Genomic DNA, 19,301 nt, shown 5'->3' on the forward strand with positions numbered 1-19,301 from the left:
TCATGGCTTTGATCTGCATCCATTAACGTGGCTAATGATGTTGAGTATCTTTTCATGTGTTTATTGGCCATTTTTGTACCTTCTTTGGAGAAATGCCTATTCAGATCCTTCTTCTACTTTTTAAATTGCAGTGTTTGTCTTTTTATTATTGCATTGTAAAGGCTATTTATATATTCTAAATGCAAGTACCTTGTCAGATACATTACTGGCAGATTTTTCTCCCATTCTTCGAACTTTCTATTCACTTTCTTGATCATGTCCTTTGAAGCACAAACATTTTAAATTTTGGTGATGTTTAATTTATATAATTTTGTTGTTGTTCATGATTTTGATATCATATCTAAGAAATGATTGCCTAAGCAAAGTCGGGAAGATTTACACTTATGTTGTCTTCTAAGGGTTTAATAGTTTTACCTCTTACATTTAGGTCTTTGGTCCTTTTGAGTTAATTTTTGCATATGGTGTGAACTATGGATCCAATTTCATTCTTTCGCATGTGCAAATTCAGTTCTCCCAGCACCATTTGTAGAAAAGATTATTCTTTCTCCCATGGAATTTTCTTGGTATTCATGGTCATTTTTTATGGTGTGGAAAAAATACAAATCCCTGACAAACTAAAAAAGAAAAAGTTCTTGGTGAAGCTTGTACAGTAATGGTATCTATGTACCATTTTTTTGAGTGGTATCGTGCTGTGCACATCACTAGCATTATCTCATTTAATCTTCACAAAAACTCTAGATGAAAAACTGCGGCTTAGAGAGGTTAAGAAGCTTTCTCAGAGGGCCACTGATAATAATAATATTAAGTGCCTCTGGGCTTTGGAGTCAGCCCTATCTGACTCCAGCACTGGAATTAACTCCTGGCTCATGTAGAAAATAACAGTGCAGCTGACTCTATGTCAATCACTATTCTAAGTATATGGATAATTCATTTCATTCCTACACTGACCATATGAGAGATGTGTATTATTCCTATCCCCATACACAGATGTGGAAACTGATGCACCGAAACATTAAATAAAAGCCCAATCAAGAAGTGGTAGAGCCAGGATTTGAACCCAGAGTTTGTGCTTTTAACTGCCATATTATACTTTTTAAAGCTTTGTTGCTGTAGTTTTCAGTATCAAGTGCAGTTTTTCATTTGCATAGCTTTATACTCTATTCTTTTGTGATTTCCACAAACAAGTTACTTTAATTTTGCCCGGGCTTCTTGACCTCAGGTTGGCTCACTACATCACCTTGAAGAATTTCTAGGAGGCATTTTTGTTTTAATGAGATAAGCAGTTTTCATATTGCTAAGCTTTTGCTTTTCTAACTTAGGGGAATTACTTGTTATAATAACAGGGGGCATCAGTGGTCCATTGGAGTCTAACCAATTCCACTTCAAGTTTCATTTAAAGCAAGATGGATAACTTTCACCCTTTATGCTAATTCTATCATTGTTCATGGTCTACATATGTATAATAAATGCCACAGTTCAAAAAAGATGGTTGGCTCTATGTTCCTAGATTTTACTGTTTCTTTTGAATCATGAAATGTCAGAGCTCATTAATTCTACTTGCTCTTTTTGCAGATGAAAAAAAATGGAGTCTCCAAAACATTATGAGGCTTGTCCAGGACTTCTGACCCCAGTCCAGCGTGTTTTCTGGTCCCCAGGCTGCCTCTTAGGATGTCAGTACATTGCTTTTTGTTTTCATGGGCGTGAGCTGCCCCAAAGTGTCTGTTGCTCATGTCCTGATAGTAGAATGCAGGAAGATATACTGGTTTTCAGTCATTTCATTGTGAATTTACTCCAAATAGTTTTTGTTTAATCAGAATAATATTTCCTGTGTTGCCAGGCAACATGGTGATGAAGTTTCAGGCTTTATTGCCAGACAATGAAATAGTAAGAGCTCTATCTTTTGCTTCCAGAATCATCTTCTCTCGCTCTCTTTCTAAATTTGCACTTATTTTGTGTTGAGGTAAAATAATCAAATAGACATAGAAAGAAAAGGTGGAAAAAGCCAACGTAAGAGGAAATGAGCATCCCTTTTCCTGGCTCTTTTACCTGAATATTGTGGATATTTAGTTTGCATACGACATCACATTAGGTCGGAAAGTTGACTCGTTCGTGAGTTGCATTAAAATTCAACAAAGAACTGATGAGTTGGAGAAGGAAACACATTTAATAAGGATGAAATTATTAAGATGAAATTAAAAAGTTACAGCCACAGAGTAATTCATTTAAGTACCATACGCACCCTTACCAAGAAGGACTGTTGTTAACTGTATTAGTTTCATAGTGCTTCTGTAACAAATTTCCATAAACTAGGTGGCTTAAAACAACAGAAATTTATTCTCTCAGAGCCTGGAAGCTAGAAGTCTGAAATCACAGTGTCAGCAGAAGAATAGTTCCTGCTCCTTCTGAGTTTTTGACATCTCTGCCTCTATTGTCTTATGGACTTCTTTTCATATGTCTTCACGTGGCCTTCTTGTAAGGACACAGTTGGATTTAGGCCCACCCTAATCTAGTGTGACCTCATTTTAGTTTAACTAATTATAGCTACAAAGACCCTGCTTCCAAATAAGTTTTTTTTTTTTCCTGAGGTTCTGGGTGGATATGCATTTTGGGAGACACTATTCAACATTAGTGCATTAACTTTGGAGTAGAAGGATAGAAAAAGATCTGAGTGAGTACAAGTTAGTTATAAATTCAAAATGGAGTATATTTAAGCTGTGCTCTTCCCTCACTGCTTTTCAGCATGTTCTAACACATTTGGCAATTTTCTCAAATTTAGGAACCCTCAATGGAAATAGGAGAGTGGCAAACTGAAACACTGAAGAAAATAAATGAATGATTTGTGATTAGAGGCAGTCTACAAGGAACTGTGTTTTATTAATTCCTTTAGCCCAGCAGGAATACTTCTTGTTATACCACTGAGCCTTTTCAAGACATCCCAATTCTACCATCACCATTTGAAAGTGCTGTGTATTGCTTTTTCTTCCATCACCTGGTGTCACCTCAATTTCCTTTTCTAAAGGGTTGAGGAGCCTCTCCTATGACACCACTCCTCTTCACAAATATGCTCATGTCATTGTGTTGGGGTGGCCCCTGATGTAAACACTTTCCTTCAGGGTTTAACAGATCCACATGGAATGATCCAAGACCTTACACCATACAAGCCCATTAAATAATTGGCTTCATGAAGACCCTTTTCCACTGCCATTTTGACAGTTCCTTTCCCTGCCTCCTGCCTCTCAGCCCCCTCCCCCTTTTTTTCTCCTTCAGGTCCTAGCTCCTCTTTTTGATCATGAATTTTCTAAAAACAAAAACAAAAACACCAAGATGTTTGTCCTGTGTACAGCTGCATTCCCTCCTCTCTCACTTTTTACATCCTGCAGCATGTATTCACAATGAGTTTCCTTAATAAACAACACGCTTCTGCAACATCTCTGATCTGATTTCCTCTGCCTCTCATTTGCCAGAATCATACTTGCTAAAGTTTCTAATGACTGATAACCATCACCATAAAAAGATACTCCTTATGCTTGGCCATTCATTGATTCACTGCCCATTCAACAAAGTGTATTGCATGTGTACCACACAGAGATAGAGTATGCAATCCCTGCTCTCAAGATGTTTCCATTCTAAAAGAGGGAAAACCAATAAACAGACACTTACGCCTAGCTCCTGACCCAATCTGAAAATGAATAATGGGCTGGTTAAAGGCTTCAAGGACTCTCCATAATTTATGAGTTGGGTTATCAAATTACTGCTTTATACCTTCCTTAGCCTAATCTACATGTTTTATTTCATCTAATTTTAAATCCTCAACTAGGAGCTCTGGTAGCATAGCACCTAAGGCACTTGACTGCTAACCAGAAGGCTGGTGGTTCAAACCCACCAGCCACTCCTCGGAAGGAAGATGGGGCAATCTACTTCCGTAGTGATACTGCCTCAGAAACCCAAGGAGGGGTTGCTATGAGTTGAGTCCGACTTGACGGCATATAACAACAACAACAACAACTGGACTAAAAGGACTTCATTTTATTAATTCATTTAGCCCATCAGGAATGCTTCTTGCTATATATTAGGGCCTTTTAAGATATCCCAATTCTACCATTGTTGTTTGAGAGTGCTATGTGTTGTAGGGAAGGGGAGTCTCAAGATGATGGTGACAAGGGGTCTTCCAGAAGCCAATTATGTAATGATGTGATCCTGTCTTCATGTGGTTGTAGTGTGCTGTCAAGTTGATTCTGACACACAGTGACCCTGTAGGACAGAGGAAAACTGACCCATAAGATTTTCTAGGCTATAATCTTTATGGAAGCACATCACCAGGTCTTTTCTCTTGTGGTATAACTAGCGGGTTTGAATCACCAAACTTTCACAAAGCTCCTTAATACAACATATATTTTTAAATGCCTACTATGTGCAGATCAAGGCTATACTATCTTAAAAAATGAAAAGAGATTGGGAGCACAGCAAATGAGAGTTTAAGGGAAGGCAAAAAAAAATTGATAATAATTATAATAATAATAAAATAATAATTGTGGTGCAGTGAATTACTTAGTATGGCTCTTCTAGCCATGGTCTTTGTGATTCCCATCAGATGACTGGGTGGAACTATGCAAATGTAAGGTGCTTGTGCCCCACCAAGGGGACTGGATAGCTTGCTAATAATGTAAATAAGATACATGGCACTCTTGTGGGGGTGGGACCATGCAAATAATGTGTATAGAACACCAGCGTGGGGATTGTTCAATTTTGCCATTGTGCTGGGCTTCAAATAAGATATCCCAGATGCAGAAAGGCAGGATCTCATTACCATCAAGAAAGAAAATCCAGGAGAGGACCACATCTTTTGGACCCAAGATCCCTGTGCTGAGATGGTGAGGAGTGAAGGCTGAGAGAAGGCAGAGAGATGGCAGAGAGAAGCTAAGGCAGCAGAAGCAAGAAACCTTCCTAAGAGAGAGCACTGGGCTTCCCAGCCTACAGAGTGAGGAAGCTGAGTGCCTTTGGGCACAAAACTTGCTGATGGAGTGGGATGCTTCTTTGAGTGCCTATTGACAAAGCTAAAAAAGCTTTATAACACTGGCCTGAGCAGGGCAGAGACCGAGGCCAAGAGAAGCATACCTGTGGCATGGCTGAAAAGAAGCTGTTCTGACTGAAGAACTGTATTCTTATTCATTTCTGATCCTAAATCCATAATGATACAGCCTTGGAAACCAAAGGAGGGGTTGCTATGAGTCGGATATAACTTGCTGGCAGTGAGTTTGGTTTATTTATTTTTTGATATTACCCTAATAAACCCCATAATTAGAAGTATTGTCTGTGAGTTCTTTGTGGACACTACAACAAATTATCGAACCCAGCAGAGAAATAGAGAGTGCTGTGGGAGGGACAGTCCATGTCAAAATTGGCAAAAACTTTGGAGGGTGGAGGCATGCCTGACCTCTGCTTCATAGGAACCAGGCTTGGGCTATTGATGTAGAGTTCTGGATCCTCCTTCCCTCTTGTAAAGTTAGAGGAGGTCAGATGATGCCACCCTCATGCCCTTTTTGCAATAACTAACAAAAGAAATGATGTCAAAATGGAACTTATAACAAATTTGAATGAGAATCTGATGTTTATGGACACTTATCATCTGCAGATAATGAGAATGGAAACCTCAGCTTAGTTTTACATATGTGATGACTGGAAGAATTGGTCACAGAATAACATAGTCAGCAGTTAGTAGTCATCATAGAATAGTCAACATTCAGGGATCCTTGTTCAGCCAGTAGGTTCCAGATCACAGAGCAGGTTGTTGATGCCCAGCCTCCTTTTTGATTGGTTGGTACCAGAAATGGACTTAGACCAAGATAATCAAAGATAAGCTTTAAGGCCTTTACTTTACTAGTTGAGCAGCAGGAAAGTTCAAGTGTTCACATGGTCACAAGCTTTTGTAAAATTTGCAAAAGAAAGGTAACTTAGCTATAATTGGTTAAGACTACACTCTCTTTCAAGTCTGACTTCTCTCCATCACGCTTCTTGAATAGGTAGCTGCAGACATTTTTGGGATCAGACTACGGGAAAGCACTGTTAGAGATACATTTAGTTAGGGTGTAGAGGGATATATTTATGAGAAACAATCAGTTCTGTGTATAATTAAATATTTCTAGCCTCTCTGGTGATTGGTTTTCGATAATACTCCCAATACCCATTGTGCTGACTCAACTAGTATCATGACTGAGCTGACATTTAATGTGAGCAGGTTCTAAGGCACCTGGCACAAGAAATATGTGGGTAATAGAAGATAGTAATAGTCCAGAATAAACAACAACAACAACAAAAAAAAAAACAGCTCACTGCCGTCGAGTCAGATCCAACTCATAGCGACCCCTCCTTGGGTTTCCGAGGCAGTATCACTACGGGAGGAGATTGCCCAACGTTCCTTCTGAGGAGTGGCTGGTATAGAAGATAATAAATCCAGAAGCCACTTTGTGTTAAATTCTTCTGTGATCAGATATTTAAAACTTTATGCTGAAGATTCAGCCTAGTCACAATAGTTCTCTACTATCAGGAATATACTTGATAATGCAGCATATGAAATTATAAACAGACCAGATAAAGAAATTCCTTTCTCATACTTTTCCATAGAAGTTCATGGAACATTCTGATATTGAGAAATGAATTATAACAAAAATAATTCTCAAATCATAACAAAAGCAGTAATTCATTAAGATGATTAAAAAAAAAAAAAAACAAAGTAATGAGCATGCTCTTTAATTCTTGAAAAATTTAATTAATAGATGACTTTAGTGTCACCCTTAGATACAGGCAAGTGGGGCCTCTCCTCTGGGCTCCAAGCTGTGGAAGACCCTGCTTTAGCCTCCTTCCTGCTTGCCCCATTGCCAGGGTGAGGAGTCCATATTGGGAGTGAGAAGTAATTTGCCTTTAAGTAGTGTTAACCACTGGGGTATTTTTCAAAAGAAGCCTACGTTTTCTGCCCAGAATTGAAGACCAATATCTGGAAGGTACATTCAGGAAAAAAAAAAAAAAAATTATTAAAACAGTCAGAGACAGTGTGGCAAACCAGGGCACCAGTGTATTAGAGAAGGCCAGACAACAAAAAAAGCATGATTTTGTGATGTGTAAACAGTAGCCACCCACTCAGGGCACCCCACAGGAACAAAAGAGAGCCAAGTACCTCAGAATAATAGAGCTTAGAGGAAGTTGGTTGGTGACAGGCCTTTGGAGAGACGAATGTTGTTGTGATGGGTAGATATTGGCTGGCTGTGCCCAGACTATGAGAGGCCTGTGCTAGGGCCACCTGGGCTAGAAGGAATGCCTGGTCACCACTGCATCCTGCTTGCCTGGCTGAGGCTGGAGCCAGACAATGAAATGAAAAGAAAATGTCCTTCTAAGGATATTTCAAGCTCAAAATTAAGTTGGCTAGTGGGAGGAAAAGGATATTAACCGATGACAGATAGTGGTAGCCGATGTCTGACTGTTACTCATAGAATCCACGTATGCTGGGAATACCAGGGAGGTGTGTTCCAGAAAACCAGCATCCCAGTACTTGATTTCTGGTTCAGGAAAACAATAGGGTGTGAGGGAGGGGAGGGTCATGTGCAATTGTGGAACTGAACATTTATCTCTAATCATGGTGTTACTGAAGCTCCACTTCCATATTCTTTGAACATAACGTGCCCACCTAATTAACATGCCTGCACATATAATGCACATAGCACACCTAGGAAAATATTGCATAAGGGACTTGTGCAGTTGACAAAAATGTGTAATGCGTGTATTATTTGCATAAAAATATGGTATTCCTCAAAACCTTGGGGATTCCTCAGAACATAAAGTATGGCACTTAACTTTATTGAACTCACTCAACAAATAATCTATTGTGAACTTGCTCTATGCCAGCCATTTATGCTAAGCACTAGAACATAAAGACACAGAAGACAGGGTCCCAACTATAGGGTTTTGAAAATTTAATAGGGGCTTTAAAGAATTACGTTCTGACTTACTAGGAAATGGCAGCTACTTGTTAAATCTTTGGAAGCTGGCATCGATCAATTGAAAGAATGAAATTTGGACTAAATGGATGTATATTTGTAGTAAGTTAATTTAGGGCTCTAAGACTTTCTATCTTATAAGAACCCTATCTGTTATTCATTGTGCTTTTCAACACATTACTGCCTCATGGGTGTCTGAATGGGTCTCAGAAGTATTGAGAGAATTGAGTAAAGGTTGCAACTCTCTGTTGCCAATCTTGTAACTATCTGTTAAAACAAAGCCCTCCAAGGAACTTCTTCTCAATTGGCCCATTGCTGTGTAAAGGATGAAGATGGCTGATACAGTAATTGCGCCTAATCTGGACTCCATAGCCCAGCTATGGAATTCTGCCAATGGCAAAATGTGCTTCTGCTAACCCTGGGAATTAGCACAGTGACTCTGCAGTAAAATAGATCTCCCTCCCTTGAGGAAGCCAGTTGGGCCAAAACAGTAAAATGTTTTCATGGTTGTAATGTGAGTAAATTTTGAAACAAATAGCAATGAAGTCAGTGCTTTGTCTTCTTCAAAAGCTAGAAGCATGAGTGCTATTCTATGCTTTAAAATTTAATGGTTTGTAGCAATAGGGCAGAACATTCTTACATTATAAGGTACAGGCCGTTCTGTATGGTGATCAACAAAACTAGCTGATATGATTCCATGTTTTGGGAAAAAGGGAGAATGCTGAAAACAAAAGACTAGCAAAGTAGATAAAAGTTCCATTAAAAGTTACAGTTGGACTACTATTCAACTACAGTATTACCCCTATCATATTTTAAATTAAAGTAGCACAAGTAAGATTACTATGGTCTCAGGCCCTCCTTCAATGGGATTGTGGTTGAGCACCTAAGGAATAATCAGTGTAAGCACAGAGGCAAGCAGCCAGCAGGAAAAGGGAGTTTCCTTTGCTCTTACCTACTTTTTAAAAACTCATTAGCTTGAATTGCTTGTATGGTTAAAAGTTAATGCTTATGTTGTTGTTGTTAAGTGCCATTGAGGCGTCTCTGACTCACAGCAGAATGATACACTGCCCGGTCCTGAGCCAGCTCCATGATTCTTGCTACACTTGAGCCTATTGCCATCACCACTGTGTCAATTCACCTCGTTGAGGGACTTCCCCTCTTTCGTTGACCCTCCACCTTCCCAAGCATGACATCCTTCTCCAGGGACTGGTCCCTTCTGACAACATGTCCAAAATATGTGAGATGAAGTCTGGCTATTCTCTCCTCCAAGGAGCATTCTGGCTGCACTTCCTCCAGGACAAACCTGTTAATTCTTTTAGCAGTCCACTGTACTTTCAGCATTCTTTGCCAACACCACAGCTCAAAAGCATCAACTCTTCTTTGGTCTTCCTTATTCATTGTCCACCTCTCACATGCTTATGAGGCAATTGGAAATATCATGGCTTGTGTCAGGTGCACCTTAATCCTCAAGGAGACATCTTTGCTCTTCAACTTTTGAAAGAGGTCCTTTGCAGCTGATTTGCCCAGTGTACATGTCGTCTGATGTCTTGACTGCTGCTTCCATTGGTGTTGATTGTATGGATAAGTCAATGCTTATGCAATGTAATTTGCTCTGTTGGGTAGAAAACTGATGATGGTGATGGTTGTTTCTCAAACATTTCAAAATTCATTGTTTTCCCCATCAAGCAACCTCTCAAGTCTCTCAGATATATTTCCTAAAGAGAGCCTTGAAATATCTTCAGTGTCTTGGATGGTCCTTTGAATGTAGCAAGCGACCAGAAATGCTTATGGTGGCTGATGCTTGATGTTGATGATGATGGTGATGATGAAGATGATGATGATAGTGATGATGATGATGGTGGTGGTGGTGGTGAAACCAGCTGATATTTTGAGCCCTTAATATGCCCACACTCTTCTCTGCACTCTACATTCATTAGCTCATTTAATCATCACCCCTCTGTGAGTCAGATATCCTCTGCTTCATTTTATAGATGAGGAGACAGAGACAAAGAAAGGATAAGTTAGCAGCCTATGTTCACATGGTGCACAAGCGGCTGAGCTGGAAACCCAAGTGTTTCAGACTCAAAGTCTAAGCTCTTCATTTCTCTACTACACTGATTTCATGGTATTGATGAACCTTGAGTGTCTTTCCTAGCCTCCCCAGTTATATACCAAATCACATGAATGAAGCAGGTTTATTTCTCAAGACAGCATTATTGCTTTAGAAGTTCTAACTCAGAGATTCAAAACAAAAGAAAATGAAAAAGGCAAAAACGCAAATCCTGCGTCCTTTTTTTTTTTTAAAATTAAGGTGAAATTCGCATAATATAAAATAAGCCATTTTAAAGTGAACAACTCCCTAGCATTAAGTACATTCACAATATTGTGCTTCCAACCTTTTAAATGAGAGGTTTGCTGCTAGATCCCGGGGCATATATCTTAATGGTGGTGTTCACTTTGTCATTAAGGAACATATATTTTTTTTTTTTGGAAGTTTTTTTTCTTCTTCTTCCTTTTTTCTTTTAAATTTTATTTGTGGTTTGGGTTAAAGTTTACAGAGAAAATTCATCATCCATGCAGCAGTTCACACACACTTTGTCTCATAACATTGACTGCAATTCCCACAATGCAACAGCTCCCCTCCCACTTCCTTCCCATAGCCACCTCCTCCCTGTGTCCTTCCCTCCCATGCACTTCTGCCCCTCCCCTGCTGTCTCCCTATGCATACATAGCCCATTTGTTCTTTCATGATTGATCTCTCCAAGGAGCGTATCTACCTAGTGTAAAAGTTCAGCTCATATGCCTATGTTTTGTTTGGCTGGAAGCCACAAGAGTGGATTCAATTCCAGACCTGAAGGGCGGTTAGGGGCCATAGTCTCAGGGGTTCCACTAGGCTCTATCAGACCAACAAACCTGTTTTTTTTTTTTTTTCTTTTTTTAATGATTTTGAGTTTTGTTCCACATTGTTTTCCCACTCTACCCAGGGTCTCCTACACAGATTCCCCTCTGAGTGGTTGATAGTGGTATCCAGGCACCATCTAGTTCTTCTGGTCTCATAGTCATATCAGCTGAGGATCACACAGTATACCAGTTCTTTGGACTAATTGTTTCCATGTCTCTTTAGTTTTCTTCATTCTTCTTTGCTCTGGATGAGGAGAGACCCATCATTGTATCTAGATGGCTGCTTGAAAGCTTTTAAGATCCCAGTCACTACTTGTCAAAGTAGGATGTGGAACAATGTTTTTGCATAGTATGTTATGCCAATTGAGCTTGATGTCCCCTGTGACCATGGTCTAAGGGTCAATTTTTTTTTTTTTACCCTCTTTTTTTAGCTATTGAATAAAAGTAAACCAATCAGATCTGACATGGAGACTATTTCTGTCCTGAGTGTCAGGTGAGAATGTGGCGCCAGTCAGGCAGGTAAAAGATTGAACAGGAAAAAGCTACAAACAGGCCAACCCGGATGCAGCTTCCATCTGATTGGTTCCAGCCTTATTTTGAACCAGCACAGGCTCTCCCCCCTCCCTTAACAGATATGCTAATGAGGTGCTTTCATCTTATTGGTTCCTGCCTTTTATCCTCTGCTCCCACTCATGTCCGCTATGCACCTATATAAACCTCTGCCCCCATCCTGGTGGCACAACTTCTCTGGTCCCCCCTGTGTGGGACCCGTGAACCTCACTCGGGAGTGCAGAATAAACCTTTTCTTTATCCCGCTCTTTGTGCCTCCTTCTCTCTTCTTCATGGCAACCTTACACTGAATACCTTTACTTACAGACCAAGATACTTGATGATCCATCATCTAGAAAACCCATGAAGATCAGACAATTTGCCTTCCACCTGGCAGAGATGTCATAAGGTTTAACTAGGCTTAAGTGATTTTAGCTTCTTTTTTGGAAGTTGTTTCAGAGTCTCTTCTGACATCCGTTTATGCATTTTCTTTCTTTCTTGACTTTTTAATGACTTTTTACTTTCTTCATGTATGATGTCCTTGATGTCATCCCACAACTTGTCTAGTTTTCAGTCACTGATGTTCAGTGTATCACATGTATTCTTGAGATGGTCTATAAATTGAAATGGGATATACTTAAGTAGCCTGGTAGCATAGTGTGTAAGGCATTTGGCTGTTAGCCAGAAGGTTGGCTGTTCAAACCCACCGGCTCCTTCACAAGAGGAAGATCTACTTTTGTAAAGATTTGCAGCCTTCGAAAAGCAATGGGGGGTTGTTATGAGTCAGACTCTACTTAAAGGCAGTTTTTTTTTTTTTTTTTGTATACTTAAGGTCACTATTTTGACTCTCATGGACTTGTTTTAATTTTTTTCAGCTTCATCTTAAACTTGCATATGAGCAATTGATGATCTATTCCACAGTTGGCCCCTGACCTGCCTTTGACTGATGATATTGAGCTTCTCCATTGCCTCTTTTCACAGATGTAGTCAAATTGATTCCTGTGTATACCATCTGGCAAGGTCTATGTGTTAAGCGGCTATTTATGTTGTTGAATAAGGTATTTACAATGAATCAGTCATTGCTCATGACAAATTCTATCATGCAATCTCCAGTGTCATTTCTATCACCAAGGCCATATTTTCCAACTACTCATGCTTCTTTGTTTCCAGCTCTCACATTGCAATCACTAGTAATTATCAATACATCTTGATTGCATGCTTGGTCAATTTCAGACTGCAGAAGTTGGTAAAAATCTTCAATTTTTTCATCTTTGGCTTTAGTGGTTGGTATGTAAATTTGAATAATAGTAGTATTAACTGGTCTTTCTTGTAGATGTATGGATAATATTCGATCACTGAAAGTATTGTACTTCAGGATAAAACTTGAAATATTCTTTTTGACACCACTCTCAACAGAGTAGACATATGATTGTCTCATTCAAAATGGACAATATCCATTTCAGCTCACTAACGCCTAGGATATTGAACTTCATGTGTTCTATTTCATTTTTGGCAAATTCCAACTTTCCTACATTCATATTTCATACAGTCCACATTCTGATTATTAATGGATGTTTGCAGCTATTTCTTCTCATTTTGAGTCAAGCCATGTCAGCAAATGAAGGTCTGGAAAGGTTTACTCTATTCACATCTTTAAGGTTGACTCTACTTTGAGGAGGCAGCCTGTGGTGGTTAGGTTTGTGTGCTAACTTGGCTGGGCCTGGTTGAGTGGCTGGGCAGCTGAATGTAGTATTTCCCATGATGATAATGGTAATCAACTCCATGGTGGAATCTAGTGTGAGCAGCTGAGTTCCTAGCTACCTTAGGGATGTGGTCTGCTTCCTGTATATGAGGAGCAGCCTTGGGGAATGGTCTCTAGCTTATGGCATGCTTGAAACCTGCATGTAGCTGTGTCATTGTTCAGCAGCCTGCCATGCTCTGCCGACCTTGGGACTTTTAATGGACTTGAATTAATGGTCTGCTGTGTGCTTTGGTAACATCGAGACTGTGACTTTTTACTTGTCAACTTTGGGTTTGTCAATCTCAGTAGCCAGCAGCTGTCTGAGTGAAGAAAAGCCTCTAGCTTCAGTGGGCCAGGAGCAGGAGGCAGAACTGAAGGCCAAGGTTGAGGGGCTTTCACCCAGCCCCTAGAGCCTGGCACTTTGAACTTGGACTTAGAGCCTCCAAAGTGTAAAAGAATAAACTCCTGTTTGTTGAATCCATTCTATTTGTGGTATTTCTGTTAGAGTGGCACTAGGTAAGCAAAACACAGCTCTTCTTCAGTTCTATTGTGAGTGCCTTCCAGCCTAAGGGACTCATATTCCAGCACTATATCAGACAGTGTTTCACTGCTATTCATAATGTTTTCCGGTAATATATCAGACAATGTTTCATTGCTTTTCATGAGGTTTTCAATGGCCAATTTTTTCAGAAGTGGTTGGCCCCATCTTTCTTCCCAGTCTGTCTTAGTCTGGAAACTGTTGAAAGCTGTCCACCATGGGTGACCCTGCTGGTATTTGAAATAATGATGGCATAGCTTCCAGCATCACAGCAAAATGCAAGCCCCCAGAGTATGACAGATGAGTGGTGGTTTGTAATAGTGGTCTCATACAATATTTTTCCTTTTGTGATTGATTAATTCCACTTAGTTTAATGTCCTCTACATTCATCCATGCTATGTGGTGTTTTCGTATATTCACTGTTACTCTTTAACATTATGTAGTATTCCATGGTGTGCATGTATCATAGTTCATTTATCCATTAATATGTTGATGGACACTTAAGTTGTTTCCATCTTTTTGCTGTTGTGAACATGAGTTGTGAGCATGAGTGAACATGTGCTGTGATGAACATGAGTGTGCGTATATCTATTTGTGTCATAACTCTTATTTCTGTAGGATATAGACCTAATAGTAGGATTTCTAGACAATATGGAATTTCTTTTTCCAGGTTTTTAAAGACATGCCATACCATTTTCCACTGTGTTTGTACCATTTTACAGTCCCACTCCGTGGAAGAAAGATGGGACAATCTACTTCTATAAAGATTTACTGCCTTGGAAACCCGATGGGGGTAGTTATGAGTTGGAATCTACTCAATGACAGTGGATAGTGGTTACCGGTGGGTAGTGATTACTAGCCATCTATGAGGGTTCCAGTCTCTCCACACCCTGGCAGCATTTTTTTTTTTTTTTTTTTTTGAATTATGTTTTGATTTGCATCTCTCTAATGGCTAATGATTGGGAGCATTTCTTCATGTATCTCTTGGCTGCCTGAATGGTATCTTTATTGAAATGTGTGTTCATGTCCTCTGCCCATTTCAAAAAATTGGATCGTTTGTCTTTATGTTGTTGAGGTGTTGAAGTTTTCTATAAATTTTAGAGATTTGTCCCTTGTCCAATATGAGGTTCTCTTTTTACTTTTTTGAAATATTTTGATGGACTTGTGTCTACTTTTTAGGAGGTCACAGTTTTCTCGTTTGTCATCTGCTGTTTATGCATTTTTAGTTATGTTTGACAATGTATTTATCTCATGTATTAGGAGCCCTAAGTTTGTCCTATTTTTACTTTTATGGTCTTTATAGTTTTAGGTTTTACATTTAGGTTTTTGATCCATCTTGAGTTAGTTTTTGGTGGTATAATGCCTAAGGCATTTGACTGCCAATCAGAAGGCTGATGGTTCAAACCCCCCAGCCACTCCTTGGAAGAAAGGTTGGGCAATCTACTTTCACAGTGATACCACCTGAGAAACTCAAGGAGGGGTCACTATGAGTCAGGTCCGACTTGACAGCACATAACAACAACAACAGTAGTGAAACACTGTCTGATATATTACTGGAAAATTTTATGAATAGCCCTGAAACATTGTCTGATACAGTGCCAGAAGATGAGCCCCTCAGCTTGGAAGGCTCTCAAAATATGACTGGGAGAGAGCTGCCTCATCAGAGTAGTGCCTACCTTAATGATATGGATAAAGTAGAGCTTTCAGGGCCTCCATTTGCTGAAGTGGAATGACTCAATATGAGAAGAAACAGCTGCAAACATCCATTGATAATCAGAACATGGGATGTACAAACTATGAATCTAGAAAAATTGGAAGTTGTCAAAAATCAAATGGAACACATAAAGATCAGTATCCTAGTCATTAGTGAGCTGAAATGGACCAGTTTTGGCCATTTTGAATCAGATAACCATATGATCTACTATGCTGGGAATGACAAATTGAAGAGGAATGGTGTGGCATTCATCATTACAAAGAATGTTTCAAGATCTATCCTGAAATATAATGCTGTCAGTGATAGAATAATATCCAAATGTCTACAAGGAAAGCCAGTTAATGCTACTATTATTCAAATTTATGCACCAACCACAAAAGCCAAAGATGAGGATATTGAAAATTTTTACCAACTTCTGCAGTCTGAAATTGACCAAATATGCAATGAAAATGTTCTGATTATCACTGGTGGCTGGAATGCAAAAGTTGGAAACAAAGAAGAATCACTAGTATTTGGAAAATTTGGCCTTGGAAATAGAAATAAAGCTGGAGATCACATGATAGAATTTTGCAAGACCAACAACTTATTCATTGCAAATACCTTTTTTCAACAACACAAATGGTGGCTATACACATGTTCTTTGCCAGATGTAGTACACAGGAATCAGATCGACTACATCTGTGGCAAGAGATGATGGAAAAGCTCAATATCTTCAGCGAAAACAAGGCCAAGAACTGATTTTGGAACAGATGATCAACTGCTCATTTGCAAGTTCAAGTTGAAGTTGAGGACAATTAGAACAAGTTCATGAGAACCAAAATATGACCTTGATAAATCCCTCTAGAATTTAGAGACCATTTGAAGAATAGATTTGATGCATTGAACACCAATGACCAAAAACCAGAGGAGTTGTGAGATCAAAAACATCATCCATTAAAAAGACAGGAAAGGAAGAAAAGACCAAAATGGATGTCAGAAGACACTCTGAAATTTGCCCTTGAATGGAGAGTAGCTAAAGCAAATGGAGAAAATGACAAGATAAAGAGCTAAACAGAATATTTCAAAGAGCAGCTTGAGAAAACAAAGTCAATTATTATAATGAAATGTGCAAAGACATGGAGTTTGAAAGCCCAAAGGGAATAACATGCTCACCATTTCTAAAGCTAAAAGAACTGAACAAGAAATTTAAACTTTGAGTTGCAGTATTGAAAGATTCGATGGGCAAAATATTGAATGATACAAGAAATATCAAAAGAAGATGGAAGTAACACACAGTCACTGTACCAAAAAGAATAGGTTGATGGTCATCCATTTCAGGAGGTGGCATATGATCAAGAACCAATGGTACTGAAGGAAGAAATCAAAGCTGCATGGAGGGAAGTGGTGCAAAACAAAGCTCCAGGAGTTGACGGGGTACCCATTGAGATGCTTCAGCAAATGGATGCTGCACTAGAGGCACTCACTTGGCTATGCCAGGATATTTGAAAGACAACTACCTGGCCAACTGACTGGAAGAGATCCATATTTGTACCCATTCCAAAAAAGGTGATACCACAGAATGTGAAAATTATCAAACAATATCATTAATATCTCACACAAGTAAAATCTTCCTGAAGATGATTAAAAAATGATTGCAGCATTATATTGACAGAGAACTTCCAGAAATACAGGCTGGATTCAGAAGAGGACTGGAGTGATGGAGTGACATCAGACATAGCTGATGTCAGATGGATCTTGGCTGAAAGCAAAGAATACCAGAAAGATGTTTACTTGTGTTCTATAGACTATGCAAAAACATTAAATTGTGTGGATCATAACAAATTATGGATAACAGTGAGACAAATGGGAATTCCAGAACACTTAATTGTGCTCATGAGGAACTTGTACATGGACCAGGAGGCTGTTATTCAAAGTGAATGAGGGGATTCTACATAGTTTAAAATCAGGAAGGGAGTGTGTCAGGGTAGTATCCTTTCACCATACTTATTCAATCTGTATGCTGAACAAATAATCTGGAAACTGGACTATATGAAGAAGAATGTGGCATCAGAATTGGAGGAAGACTCATTAACAACCTGCAACATGCAGATGACACAATTTTGCTTGCTGAAAGTGAGGATGACTTGAAATACTGATGAAGATTGAAGACTATAGTCTGCAACATGGATTACACCTCAATATAAAGAAAACAAAAATCCTCACAATGGGACCAATAAGCAGCATCATGATAAATGGAGAAAAGATTGAAGCTGTCAAAGACTTCATATCATATGGTTGTACAATCAACACAAATTGGAAGCACCAGTCAAGATATCAGACATCATATAGCATTGAGCAAATCTGCTGCAAAAGACCTCTTTCAAGTGCTGGGGAGCAAAGATATTTCCTTGAAGACTAAGGTGTGCTTGATGCAAGCCATGGTATTTCCAATCATCTCATATGCATGTGAGAGCTGGACAATGAAAAAGGAAGACCAGAGAAGAGTCAATGATTTTGAGTTGTGGTGTTGACGAAGAATGTGGAAAGTACTATGGACTGCTAAAAGAACTAAAGAATCTCTCCTGGAAGTGGTGCAGCCAGAATGTTCCTTGGAAGTAAGAATTGCCAGACTTCATCTCACCTACTTTGGTCATGTTGTAAGAAGGGATCTTTCCCTGGAGAAGGGTATCATGCTTGGCAAAGTGGAGGGACAACAAAAAAGGGGAAGGCCCTCAACGAGATGGATAGACACAGTGACGGCAATGATAGACTCATGTATAGCAAGGATCATAGGGCCGGCACAGGACTGGGCAGTGTTTCATTCTGCTGTGCTTGAGATTGCTATGAGTTGGAGATGACTTGATGGCACCTAACAACAATTGTGCCATATATATTAGTCTAATATATCATGCCCATTTTTTTTCCCCTAGTCTATAGATTCTCTTTTTACTCTTTTGACAAAGTATTTTGATGTACACAAATGTTTAATTTTTAGGAGGTGCTAGTCATCTAGTTTGTCTTCTGCAGTTTGTGCATTTTTAGTGATATTTGATAGTGTAGTTATGCCATATATTAGGGCCCCAAGTTTGCTCTTATTTATTCTTTGATGACCTTATGGTTTTAAGCTTACATTTTGGTCCTTGATCCCTCTTGGGTTAGTTTTTGTATATGGTGAAAGATATGGATCCTGTTTCATTTTTCTACAAATGGATGTCAGGGTTTGCCATTTGTTAAACAGACTCTCTCTTCCCCATTTATTGGCTTTTGGGCCTTTGACAAAGATCAAATGTCCAGAGCTTGATGGATTGATTTACTTTTGGGTTCTCAATTTTTCCATTGGTCTTTGTGTCTGTCATTGTACCAATACCAGGCTGTTTTAGCTACTGTGTCTGTATAGTAGGTTTTGAAATGGGGGAATGTGAGGCCTCCTTTTTCTTCTTCTTTAGTAGTGTTTTCTGCTTACCTAGGGTGTCTTTCCCTTCCCTATAGAGGTGGTAATTAGTTTTTCCATTTCTTTAAAGAATGATGATGGAATGTGGATTGGGATTGCATTTTATCTGTTGATTGCTTTGGCTGATAGTGACATTTTCACAATGTTAAATCTTCCTATCCATGAGCATGGGATATTCTTCCATTTTTGTAGGTCACTTTTGGTTTCTTGTAGTAGTGTTTTGTAGTTTTCTTTGCATAGGTCTTTTGTGTCTCTGGTTAGATTTATTTGTAAGTACTTCATCTTTTGGATGGCTATTAAAAATTATATTGCTTTCATGATTTTCTCTGCAGAGTTCTCTTTATTAATGTAGAGGAATCCTACTGATTTTTGTATGTTGGTCTTGTACCCTGCCACTTTGCTGAAACCTTTTGTTAGGTTCAATAGTTTTTTTTTTTTTT

This window comes from Orycteropus afer, unplaced genomic scaffold (assembly GCF_000298275.1).
Source record: "Orycteropus afer afer isolate SDZICR_OR568_19922 unplaced genomic scaffold, OryAfe1.0 scaffold00134, whole genome shotgun sequence".
Classification (NCBI taxonomy): Eukaryota; Metazoa; Chordata; class Mammalia; order Tubulidentata; family Orycteropodidae; genus Orycteropus; species Orycteropus afer.